We start from the raw sequence: 13,483 nt of genomic DNA, 5'->3' as shown, positions 1-13,483 counted from the left end.
GGGGTGAATGTAAGACATTGTTCTACATTCTGTTCATCAACTGTGTTTTTTGCAATTGTCACCACGAGTGGCCTGGGTATGCTCAGATGTGAGTCCCAGGCTCTCCACACCACTGGAGTCAAGCTATCCAGGCTGAAGAAGGCTGATAGCCAGAAACTGGTCCTTGGATGCTTGATTCCGGTCTTGGAAAGACATGGCTTGGTAGTTTGGGCTGGACTGTTCCCATGAGGCACAGGGTCAAGGCTGATTTGCATATAGCCATTGTCTGACCTAGGGTGGTGTGGAGTGCAACAAAAACTATGGATTTAGGCCCAGATCTTTGTACTGGCGTGAATGTAAGACATTGTTCTACATTCTGTCTATCAACTGTGTTTTTTGCAATTTTCACCCCGAGTGGACTGGGTATGCTCAGACGTGAGTCCCAGGCTCTCCACACCACTGGAGTCAAGCTATCCAGGCTGAAGAAGGCTGATAGCCAGAAACCGGTCCTTGGATGCTTGATTCCGGTCTGGGAAAGACATGGCTTGGTAGTTCGGGCTGGACTGTTCCCATGAGGCACAGGGTGAAGGCTGATTTGCATATAGCCATTGTCTGAACTAGGGTGGTGTGGAGTGCAAAAAAAGATGGATTTAGGCCCAGATCTTTTTTCCTGGGGTGAATGTAAGACATTGTTCTACATTCTGTTCATCAACTGTGTTTTTTGCAATTTTCACCACGAGTGGGCTGGGTATGCTCAGATGTGAGTCCCAGGCTCTCCACACCACTGGAGTCAAGCTATCCAGGCTGAAGAAGGCTGATAGCCAGAAACCGGTCCTTGGATGCTTGATTCCGGTATGAGAAAGACATGGCTTGGTAGCTCGGGCTGGGCTGTTCCCATGAGGCACAGGGTCAAGGCTGATTTGCATATAGCCATTGTCTGACCTAGGGTGGTGTGGAGTGCAAAAAAACAATGGATTTAGGCCCAGATCTTTTTTCCTGGGGTGAATGTAAGACATTGTTCTACATTCTGTTCATCAACTGTGTTTTTTGCAATTTTCACCACGAGTGGGCTGGGTATGCTCAAATGTGAGTCCCATGCTCTCCACACCACTGGAGTCAAGCTATCCAGGCTGAAGAAGGCTGATAGCCAGAAACCGGTCCTTGGATGCTTGATTCTGGTCTGGGAAAGACATGGCTTGGTAGTTCGGGCTGGACTGTTCCCATGAGGCACAGGGTCAAGGCTGATTTGCATATAGCCTTTGTCTGACCTAGGGTGGTGTGGAGTGCAAAAAACGATGGATTTAGGCCCAGATCTTTGTACTGGGGTGAATGTAAGACATTGTTCTACATTCTGTCTATCAACTGTGTTTTTTGCAATTTTCACCACAAGTGGGCTGGGTATGCTCAAACGTGAGTCCCAGGCTCTCCACACCACTGGAGTCAAGCTATCCAGGCTGAAGAAGGCTGATAGCCAGAAACCGGTCCTTGGATGCTTGATTCCGGTCTGGGAAAGACATGGCTTGGTAGTTCGGGCTGGACTGTTCCCATGAGGCACAGGGTCAAGGCTGATTTGCATATAGCCATTGTCTGACCTAGGGTGGTGTGGAGTGCAAAAAAAACTATGGATTTAGGCCCAGATCTTTGTACTGGGGTGAATGTAAGACATTGTTCTACATTCTGTCTATCAACTGTGTTTTTTGCAATTTTCACCCCGAGTGGGCTGGGTATGCTCAGAAATGAGTCCCAGGCTCTCCACACCACTGGAGTCAAGCTATCCAGGCTGAAGAAGGCTGATAGCCAGAAACCGGTCCTTGGATGCTTGATTCCGGTCTGGGAAAGACATGGCTTGGTAGTTCGGACTGGACTGTTCCCATGAGGCACAGGGTGAAGGCTGATTTGCATATAGCCATTGTCTGACCTAGGGTGGTGTGGAGTGCAAAAATAGATGGATTTAGGCCCAGATCTTTGTACTGGGGTGAATGTAAGACATTGTTCAACATTCTGTCTATCAACTGTGTTTTTTGCATTTTTCACACCGAGTGGGCTGGGTATGCTCAGACGTGAGTCCCAGGCTCTCCACACCACTGAAGTCAAGCTATCCAGGCTGAAGAAAGCTTATAGCCAGAAACTGGTCCTTGGATGCTTGATTCCGGTGTGGGAAAGACATAATAATAAAATAATAAAGCGTTGTATAAAGCGCATGGCTGCACAACTGTGTATCCCCGCGCTAATTGCTCACAAAAACTCCTTACCGCTCACCGAGACAGAGAGACAGGGAAATGTTAATAAGGGAAGAGATGAGTTTTTAATTTAGCTCTAAAGAGGATTTCTGATGGTTCCATTCTCAGATGAACTGGCAGGGCATTCCAATGCTTTGCTCCAAGAAAACTAAAGGAGCGACCGCCCAGTCTTGCTCTATTGATCCGGGGAAGTTTGAATTGTGACATACCCGAGGATCTGAGGTTTCTGGTAGGGCGGTGGATAGTTAGAAGATTTCTCAAATAAGTGGGTCCTTTGTTGTGTGCAATTCTGTGGGCATAGCAGAGAGCCTTAAATCTGATTCTTTCTCTAACTGGAAGCCAGTGAAGCTTGGACAAGGTTGCTGTTGCGGATGTTCTTTTTGGTAAACCTAGTACCATGCGGGCGGCCGCATTTTGAATGCATTGAAGCTGGTGCAGTTGTTTTTGGTTCGCACCTAAAAGGAGAACGTTTCCATAATCCAGGTGGGGCGTTATCAGTGCATGCACTAACGTTTTCCTTGCTTCAATCGGAACAAGATCAATAGTCTTACGCAAGATTTTTAACGTGCCCATACATTTGGCAATTGTTTTATTGACTTGTGTTCTTCCCGACAAATCCGAGTCAATCATTATTCCTAGGTTTTTGATCATTTCGACTGGGTGGGGGCAATCGCCCAGTGTAGTAGGCCACCAAGCCTGGGACCATATTGAGGTTTTATTCCCTACCACTAGCACCTCCGTTTTGTCGCCATTCAAACGGAGGCAGTTATTATCCATCCAGGTGGCGACCGCTGCCATGCAGCTAGAAAAATTGGTGGCAAATTTTTCGCTGTCTGGGGTGAGTTTGAACATGAGCTGGGTGTCGTCAGCATAACTGACAATGCCCACCCCAAAATTCTCTACGACTCGAGCTAGGGGTTCCATATAGATGTTGAACAGGGTAGGGCTCAAACTAGAGCCCTGTGGGACCCCATAGCTGATGTCGCGAGAAGATGACTTGAAGGGTGGGCAATGTATTTGGAATGATCTTTTGGAGAGAAAAGATTTAAACCAGGCAAGGGCATGATCCCTTACTCCAATGTCTGATAGTCGGGACAACAGGGTGTCATGAAGCACAGTGTCGAAAGCTGCACTTAAGTCAAGCATGACAAGTGCAGCTGTCTCCCCCTCATCTACCATCTTGCGAATGCACTCCGTGGAGTAAAGAACCGCGGACTCCGTGGAGTATCCAGGTCTAAAACCAGATTGTGTCGGATGAAGTATGTTTCCTTCTTCTAGAAAAGTCATCAGTTGTTTATTGACTATTTTTTCTATAATCTTAGCGTTTTGTGGCAAGAGGGAGATGGGTCTAAGATTTTGATATTGAGTAACCGGAATGTTTTTTTTTTTTTTGAGAGGGATGACTTGTGCTGTCTTCCATGCTTCTGGGACGTAGCATTCTTGAAAGGACAAAGTGATCAAGTGTCTGATTTGATCAATGAGACCGTTGTTCATGATGTCTTTAATTTTACCTAAAGGGCACACATCATTAGGGGATCCTGAGTGGATACTATTGATAATGCTGATCAACTTTTCTTTGTCAGGAGTGATAAAGCGTGTGAGCGTGGTTTTTTGGGTAAGGAGTGGTTCTTTTCCTTCTATGACATGGTTTGAAAAAGTGGCATGTATTTTCTCGACTTTATTGACAAAGAAGTCAGCTATCTGATCGCATATGTCATCAGAATATGTGTCCTGCATATCTAGGGTAGTGGTGTTTGTAAGTTCCTTATAAATGCTAAAAAGTTCTTTCATGGGGTTAGTTGCCTCTTCAATTCTTGTCTGGTAAAAGGAACTTTTCTCCTCTCTAACCATTTTCTGGTATGATTTTAACTCTAGTTTATATAGTTCCTTAAGCTCAGGAGAGTAATTTTTCCTCCACTTGCGTTCTGTCACTTTACAGTGTGTTTTCGCAAGTTTTAATTTTTCCGTATACCAGGGTTCAGATTTTGTTCTTCTAACGGGGGGTTTGGACGTCCACGGTGCAATAGTATCGAGTGCCTTGCTCAGCCATGTTTCATAATTCTTCCAGGTATCTTGTAAGGAGAGTCCTATTGGCGGGGTGTGTTTCTGTAATTCACTGACCATACGTTCCGGGGTGTAGTTTTTCCAGTTTCGTCGTTTAGTGAACAGGGGTTTGTTGGGGGCTAGCTTACTCTTGTTAATGGGAATATAAAAAGTGATCAGGTGGTGGTCAGACCATATGATAGGTGTAGGGGGGAGCATTTCAATGTCCTCCCAGGTAGAAAAGACTGGGTCAAGAAGATGTCCCTGTTGATGCGTGGGGGAGTTTGATAGCAGTGTTACTCCTATCGCCTGTAAAGCAGTTCTAAGTATTTGGGCTTCTTTAGCATTGTTATCTTCCAGATGAAGATTCAGATCACCTAAAATCATGAAGTTATGATGTTTTATCGCTAATTGAGTAGCTGATTCTATAAGCTGGTTACAGAAAGAAGTTGCGTTTCCAGGGGGACGATATATAAGAAGGCCGGTAATGGTCATCAATGGGGTCATTTTTATTGAGAAGGTCCCACATTCGCTATGAGTATTAGCAGTATCAGTGAGTGTGCATTGTAATTCCTTTTTGCAAATTAATGCAATTCCACCTCCACGTAGTTTAGGTCTGTCGATTCTTAAAAGGCTATAACTCAAAGGTATCGCCTCTACGATGTCAGGGGCTGAAGAATCGTCTAACCATGTTTCTGTGAGAAACAGCACATCATAATCTTGTGACTGTAGTATCTCTCGTAATTCCGTCTTGTGTTTTACCATCGATCTACAATTTAGCAGCAACATTTTGAGTTTGGGTGTAGGGGCCTTATATAGAGGAGCCTTGCTGAAGGAGTAGTTACATATGTGACAGTGTTGCGGGATACAGTTGGGGTCAATGGCATGTAAACAAAGTTTGTTGGCGGTCTTACCCAAGTTGTGTAGAGTCGCGCTAGAGTAGCAGAGTCTCAGCTGGTCCACTCTCTTAGCAGAGCCTATATCGATGGTAGAGGAGCCAGAGTGTCCTGCCCCGCGCCCCGGTCGTTCGCGGACGGGCGCAGACGGGCTTGCCATAGGCGCGCCTTCGGCGCGCAATCGTCGCGCCCGCTGCGCTCGTCCGCTGCGCTTCCGGTGGGGACACATGCTTTATAGCAAAGGGAAGAGGGGTCCAGAGGGGGCGTGGCTACGGAGGTGGGCGTGGCCTAGCGAGCGGCCAATCCCATCGTTTCAGCAGGGAAGATTGAGCCTACGTCAGCAAGCACGATGCTGAGTAGGAGAAGGTTCGAAATGCGGCGCAAAGTAAAAGAAAACAATACAATTTTAATCCCAATAGTTTTAAAATGGGCTGTCAGTGCCCTGCTCCCGGCTGTGCCTCAAGAGCTGTAAGTGGTGCAAGCAAACGCGGCGCTCGTGATCAGCGCGCGTTATATCAGAGGGGGCGTGGCTACGGAGGTGGGCGTGGCCTAGCGAGCGGCCAATCCCGTCGTTTCAGCAGGGAAGATTGAGCCTACATGGCTTGGTAGTTCGGGCTGGACTGTTCCCATGAGGCACATGGTCAAGGCTGATTTGCATATAGCCATTGTCTGACCTAGGGTGATGTGGAGTGCAAAAAAACGATGGATTTAGGCCCAGATCTTTGTACTGGGGTGAATGTAAGACATTGTTCTACATTCTGTCCATCAACTGTTTTTTGCAATTCTCACCACAAGAGGGCTGGGTATGCTCAGACGTGAGTCCCAGGCTCTCCACACCACTGGAGTCAAGCTATCCAGACTGAAGAAGGCTGATAGCCAGAAACCGGTCCTTGGATGCTTGATTCCGGTCTGGGAAAGACATGGCTTGGTAGTTCGGGCTGGACTGTTCCCATGAGGCACAGGGTCAAGGCTGATTTGCATATAGCCATTGTCTGACCTAGGGTGGTGTGGAGTGCAAAAAAACGACGGATGTAGGCCCAGATCTTTGTACTGGGGTGAATGTAAGACATTGTTCTACGTTCTGTCCATCAACTGTGTTTTTTGTAATTTTCACCCCGAATGGGCTGGGTATGCTCAGACGTGAGTCCCAGGCTCTCCACACCACTGGAGTCAAGCTATCCAGGCTGAAGAAGGCTGATAGCCAGAAACTGGTCCTTGTATGCTTGATTCCGGTGTGGGAAAGACATGGCTTGGTAGTTCGGGCTGGACTGTTCCCATGAGGCACATGGTCAAGGCTGATTTGCATATAGCCATTGTCTGACCTAGGGTGATGTGGAGTGCAAAAAAACGATGGATTTAGGCCCAGATCTTTGTACTGGGGTGAATGTAAGACATTGTTCTACATTCTGTCCATCAACTGTGTTTTTTGCAATTCTCACCACAAGAGGGCTGGGTATGCTCAGACGTGAGTCCCAGGCTCTCCACACCACTGGAGTCAAGATATCCAGGCTGAAGAAGGCTGATAGCCAGAAACCGGTCCTTGGATGCTTGATTCCGGTCTGGGAAAGACATGGCTTGGTAGTTCGGGCTGGACTGTTCCCATGAGGCACAGGGTCAAGGCTGATTTGCATATAGCCATTGTCTGACCTAGGGTGGTGTGGAGTGCAAAAAAACGACGGATGTAGGCCCAGATCTTTGTACTGGGGTGAATGTAAGACATTGTTCTACGTTCTGTCCATCAACCGTGTTTTTTGCAATTTTCACCCCGAATGGGCTGGGTATGCTCAGACGTGAGTCCCAGGCTCTCCACGCCACTGGAGTCAAGCTATCCAGGCTGAAGAAGGCTGATAGCTAGAAACCGGTCCTTGGATGCTTGATTCCGGTCTGGGAAAGACATGGCTTGGTATTTCGGGCTGAACAGTTCCCATGAGGCACAGGGTCAAGGCTGATTTGCATATAGCCATTGTCTGACCTAGGGTGGTGTGGAGTGAAAAAAAACGATGGGTTTAGGCCCAGATCTTTGTACTGGGGTGAATGTAAGACATTGTTCTACATTCTGTCCATCAACTGTGTTTTTTCATTTTCACCCCGAGTGGGCTGGGTATGCTCAGACGTGAGTCCCAGGCTCTCCACACCACTGGAGTCAAGCTATCCAGGCTGAAGAAGGCTGATAGCCAGAAACCGGTCCTTGGATGCTTGATTCCGGTCTGGGAAAGACATGGCTTGGTAGTTCGTGCTGGACTGTTCCCATGAGGCACAGGGTGAAGGCTGATTTGCATATAGCCATTGTCTGAACTAGGGTGGTGTGGAGTGCAAAAAAAATGGATTTAGGCCCAGATCTTTGTACTGGGGTGAATGTAAGACTTTGTTCTACATTCTGTCCATCAACTGTGTTTTTGCAATTTTCACCCCGAGTGGGCTGGGTATGCTCAGACGTGAGTCCCAGGCTCTCCACACCACTGGACTCAAGCTATCCAGACTGAAGAAGGCTGATATCCAGAAACCGGTCCTTGGATGCTTGATTCGGGTCTGGGAAAGACACGGCTTGGTAGTTTGGGCTGGACTGTTCCCATGAAGCACAGGGTCAAGGCTGATTTGCATATAGCCATTGTCTGACCTAGGGTGGTGTCGAGTGCAAAAAAACGATGGATGTAGGCCCAGATCTTTGTACTGGGTTGAATGTAAGACATTGTTCTACATTCTGTCCATCAACTGTGTTTTTTGTAATTTTCACCCCGAATGGGCTGGGTATGCTCAGACGTGAGTCCCAGGCTCTCCACACCACTGGAGTCAAGCTATCCAGGCTGAAGAAGGCTGATAGCCAGAAACCGGTCCTTGAATGCTTGATTCAGGTCTGGGAAAGACATGGCTTGGTAGTTCGGGCTGAACAGTTCCCATGAGGCACAGGGTCAAGGCTGATTTGCATATAGCCATTGTCTGACCTAGGGTGGTGTGGAGTGCAAAAAAACGATGGATTTAGGCCCAGATCTTTGTACTGTGGTGAATGTAAGACATTGTTCTACATTCTGTCCATCAACTGTGTTTTTTGCAATTTTCACCACGAGAGGGCTGGGTATGCTCAGACGTGAGTCCCAGGCTCTCCACACCACTGGAGTCAAGATATCCAGGCTGAAGAAGGCTGATAGCCAGAAACCGGTCCTTGGATGCTTGATTCCGGTCTGGGAAAGACATGGCTTGGTAGTTCGGGCTGGACTGTTCCCATGAGGCACAGGGTCAAGGCTGATTTGCATATAGCCATTGTCTGACCTAGGGTGGTGTGGAGTGCAAAAAAATGATGAATTTAGGCCCAGATATTTGTACTGGGGATGAATGTAAGACATTGTTCTACATTCTGTCCATCAACTGTGTTTTTTGCATTTTTCACACCGAGTGGGCTGGGTATGCTCAGACGTGATTCCCAGGCTCTCCACACCACTGGAGTCAAGCTATCCAGGCTGAAGAAGGCTGATAGCCAGAAACCGGTCCTTGGATGCTTGATTCCGGTCTGGGAAAGACATGGCTTGGTAGCTCGGGCTGGGCTGTTCCCATGAGGCACAGGGTCAAGGCTGATTTGCATATAGCCATTGTCTGACTTAGGGTGGTGTGGAGTGCAAAAAAAGATGGATTTAGGCCCAGATCTTTTTTTCCTGGGGTGAATGTAAGACATTGTTCTACATTCTGTTCATCAACTGTGTTTTTTGCAATTTTCACCACGAGTGGGCTGGGTATGCTCAGATGTGAGTCCCAGGCTCTCCACACCACTGGAGTCAAGCTATCCAGGCTGAAGAAGGCTGATAGCCAGAAACCGGTCCTTGGATGCTTGATTCCGGTATGAGAAAGACATGGCTTGGTAGCTCGGGCTGGGCTGTTCCCATGAGGCACAGGGTCAAGGCTGATTTGCATATAGCCATTGTCTGACCTAGGGTGGTGTGGAGTGCAAAAAAACAATGGATTTAGGCCCAGATCTTTTTTTCCTGGGGTGAATGTAAGACATTGTTCTACATTCTGTTCATCAACTGTGTTTTTTGCAATTTTCACCACGAGTGGGCTGGGTATGCTCAAATGTGAGTCCCAGGCTCTCCACACCACTGGAGTCAAGCTATCCAGGCTGAAGAAGGCTGATAGCCAGAAACCGGTCCTTGGATGCTTGATTCCGGTATGAGAAAGACATGGCTTGGTAGCTCGGGCTGGGCTGTTCCCATGAGGCACAGGGTCAAGGCTGATTTGCATATAGCCATTGTCTGACCTAGGGTGGTGTGGAGTGCAAAAAAACAATGGATTTAGGCCCAGATCTTTTCTTCCTGGGGTGAATGTAAGACATTGTTCTACATTCTGTTCATCAACTGTGTTTTTTGCAATTTTCACCACGAGTGGGCTGGGTATGCTCAAATGTGAGTCCCAGGCTCTCCACACCACTGGAGTCAAGCTATCCAGGCTGAAGAAGGCTGATAGCCAGAAACCGGTCCTTGGATGCTTGATTCTGTTCTGGGAAAGACATGGCTTGGTAGTTCGGGCTGGACTGTTCCCATGAGGCACAGGGTCAAGGCTGATTTGCATATAGCCTTTGTCTGACATAGGGTGGTGTGGAGTGCAAAAAAACAATGGATTTAGGCCCAGATCTTTGTACTGGGGTGAATGTAAGACATTGTTCTACATTCTGTCTATCAACTGTGTTTTTTGCAATTTTCCCCACAAGTGGGCTGGGTATGCTCAGACGTGAGTCCCAGGCTCTCCACACCACTGGAGTCAAGCTATCCAGGCTGAAGAAGGCTGATAGCCAGAAACCGGTCCTTGGATGCTTGATTCCGGTCTGGGAAAGACATGGCTTGGTAGTTCGGGCTGGACTGTTCCCATGAGGCACAGGGTCAAGGCTGATTTGCATATAGCCATTGTCTGACCTAGGGTGGTGTGGAGTGCAAAAAAACTATGGATTTAGGCCCAGATCTTTGTACTGGGGTGAATGTAAGACATTGTTCTACATTCTGTCTATCAACTGTGTTTTTTGCAATTTTCACCCCGAGTGGGCTGGGTATGCTCAGAAATGAGTCCCAGGCTCTCCACACCACTGGAGTCAAGCTATCCAGGCTGAAGAAGGCTGATAGCCAGAAACCGGTCCTTGGATGCTTGATTCCGGTCTGGGAAAGACATGGCTTGGTAGTTCGGGCTGGACTGTTCCCATGAGGCACAGGGTGAAGGCTGATTTGCATATAGCCATTGTCTGACCTAGGGTGGTGTGGAGTGCAAAAAAACAATGGATTTAGGCCCAGATCTTTGTACTGGGGTGAAAGTAAGACATTGTTCAACATTCTGTCTATCAACTGTGTTTTTTGCATTTTTCACACCGAGTGGGCTGGGTATGCTCAGACGTGAGTCCCAGGCTCTCCACACCACTGAAGTCAAGCTATCCAGGCTGAAGAAAGCTGATAACCAGAAACTGGTCCTTGGATGCTTGATTCCGGTGTGGGAAAGACATGGCTTGGTAGTTCGGGCTGGACTGTTCCCATGAGGCACATGGTCAAGGCTGATTTGCATATAGCCATTGTCTGACCTAGGGTGATGTGGAGTGCAAAAAAACGATGGATTTAGGCCCAGATCTTTGTACTGGGGTGAATGTAAGACATTGTTCTACATTCTGTCCATCAACTGTGTTTTTTGCAATTTTCACCACAAGAGGGCTGGGTATGCTCAGACGTGAGTCCCAGGCTCTCCACACCACTGGAGTCAAGATATCCAGGCTGAAGAAGGCTGATAGCCAGAAACCGGTCCTTGGATGCTTGATTCCGGTCTGGGAAAGACATGGCTTGGTAGTTCGGGCTGGACTGTTCCCATGAGGCACAGGGTCAAGGCTGATTTGCATATAGCCATTGTCTGACCTAGGGTGGTGTGGAGTGCAAAAAAACGATGGATGTAGGCCCATATCTTTGTACTGGGGTGAATGTAAGACATTGTTCTACGTTCTGTCCATCAACTGTGTTTTTTGCAATTTTCACCCCGAATGGGCTGGGTATGCTCAGACGTGAGTCCCAGGCTCTCCACGCCACTGGAGTCAAGCTATCCAGGCTGAAGAAGGCTGATAGCTAGAAACCGGTCCTTGGATGCTTGATTCCGGTCTGGGAAAGACATGGCTTGGTATTTCGGGCTGAACAGTTCCCATGAGGCACAGGGTCAAGGCTGATTTGCATATAGCCATTGTCTGACCTAGGGTGGTGTGGAGTGAAAAAAAACGATGGGTTTAGGCCCAGATCTTTGTACTGGGGTGAATGTAAGACATTGTTCTACATTCTGTCCATCAACTGTGTTTTTTCAATTTTCACCCCGAGTGGGCTGGGTATGCTCAGACGTGAGTCCCAGGCTCTCCACACCACTGGAGTCGAGCTATCCAGGCTGAAGAAGGCTGATAGCCAGAAACCGGTCCTTGGATGCTTGATTCCGGTCTGGGAAAGACATGGCTTGGTAGCTCGGGCTGGACTGTTCCCATGAGGCACAGGGTGAAGGCTGATTTGCATATAGCCATTGTCTGAACTAGGGTGGTGTGGAGTGCAAAAAAAGATGGATTTAGGCCCAGATCTTTGTACTGGGGTGAATGTAAGACATTGTTCTACATTCTGTCTATCAACTGTGTTTTTTGCAATTTTCACCCCGAGTGGGCTGGGTATGCTCAGACGTGAGTCCCAGGCTCTCCACACCACTGGACTCAAGCTATCCAGACTGAAGAAGGCTGATATCCAGAAACCGGTCCTTGGATGCTTGATTCGGGTCTGGGAAAGACATGGCTTGGTAGTTCGGGCTGGACTGTTCCCATGAAGCACAGGGTCAAGGCTGATTTGCATATAGCCATTGTCTGACCTAGGGTGGTGTCGAGTGCAAAAAAACGATGGATGTAGGCCCAGATCTTTGTACTGGGTTGAATGTAAGACATTGTTCTACATTCTGTCCATCAACTGTGTTTTTTGTAATTTTCACCCCGAATGGGCTGGGTATGCTCAGACGTGAGTCCCAGGCTCTCCACACCACTGGAGTCAAGCTATCCAGGCAGAAGAAGGCTGATAGCCAGAAACCGGTCCTTGAATGCTTGATTCCGGTTCGGAAAGACATGGCTTGGTAGTTCGGGCTGAACAGTTCCCATGAGGCACAGGGTCAAGGCTGATTTGCATATAGCCATTGTCTGACCTAGGGTGGTGTGGAGTGCAAAAAAACGATGGATGTAGGCCCAGATCTTTGTACTGGGGTGAATGTAAGACATTGTTCTACGTTCTGTCCATCAACTGTGTTTTTTGCAATTTTCACCCCGAATGGGCTGGGTATGCTCAGACGTGAGTCCCAGGCTCTCCACGCCACTGGAGTCAAGCTATCCAGGTTGAAGAAGGCTGATAGCTAGAAACCGGTCCTTGGATGCTTGATTCCGGTCTGGGAAAGACATGGCTTGGTATTTCGGGCTGAACAGTTCCCATGAGGCACAGGGTCAAGGCTGATTTGCATATAGCCATTGTCTGACCTAGGGTGGTGTGGAGTGAAAAAAAATGATGGGTTTAGGCCCAGATCTTTGTACTGGGGTGAATGTAAGACATTGTTCTACATTCTGTCCATCAACTGTGTTTTTTCAATTTTCACCCCGAGTGGGCTGGGTATGCTCAGACGTGAGTCCCAGGCTCTCCACACCACTGGAGTCAAGCTATCCAGGCTGAAGAAGGCTGATAGCCAGAAACCGGTCCTTGGATGCTTGATTCCGGTCTGGGAAAGACATGGCTTGGTAGCTCGGGCTGGACTGTTCCCATGAGGCACAGGTTGAAGGCTGATTTGCATATAGCCATTGTCTGAACTAGGGTGGTGTGGAGTGCAAAAATAGATGGATTTAGGCCCAGATCTTTGTACTGGGGTGAATGTAAGACATTGTTCTACATTCTGTCTATCAACTGTGTTTTTTGCAATTTTCACCCCGAGTGGGCTGGGTATGCTCAGACGTGAGTCCCAGGCTCTCCACACCACTGGACTCAAGCTATCCAGACTGAAGAAGGCTGATATCCAGAAACCGGTCCTTGGATGCTTGATTCGGGTCTGGGAAAGACATGGCTTGGTAGTTCGGGCTGGACTGTTCCCATGAAGCACAGGGTCAAGGCTGATTTGCATATAGCCATTGTCTGACCTAGGGTGGTGTCGAGTGCAAAAAAACGATGGATGTAGGCCCAGATCTTTGTACTGGGTTGAATGTAAGACATTGTTCTACATTCTGTCCATCAACTGTGTTTTTTGTAATTTTCACCCCGAATGGGCTGGGTATGCTCAGACGTGAGTCCCAGGCTCTCCACACCACTGGAGTCAAGCTAT

Source organism: Lissotriton vulgaris, unplaced genomic scaffold, assembly GCF_964263255.1.
Source record: "Lissotriton vulgaris unplaced genomic scaffold, aLisVul1.2 SCAFFOLD_723, whole genome shotgun sequence".
NCBI lineage: Eukaryota > Metazoa > Chordata > Amphibia > Caudata > Salamandridae > Lissotriton > Lissotriton vulgaris.
The sequence above is the reverse complement of the archived record's forward strand: the minus strand, read 5'-3'. Positions refer to the sequence as shown.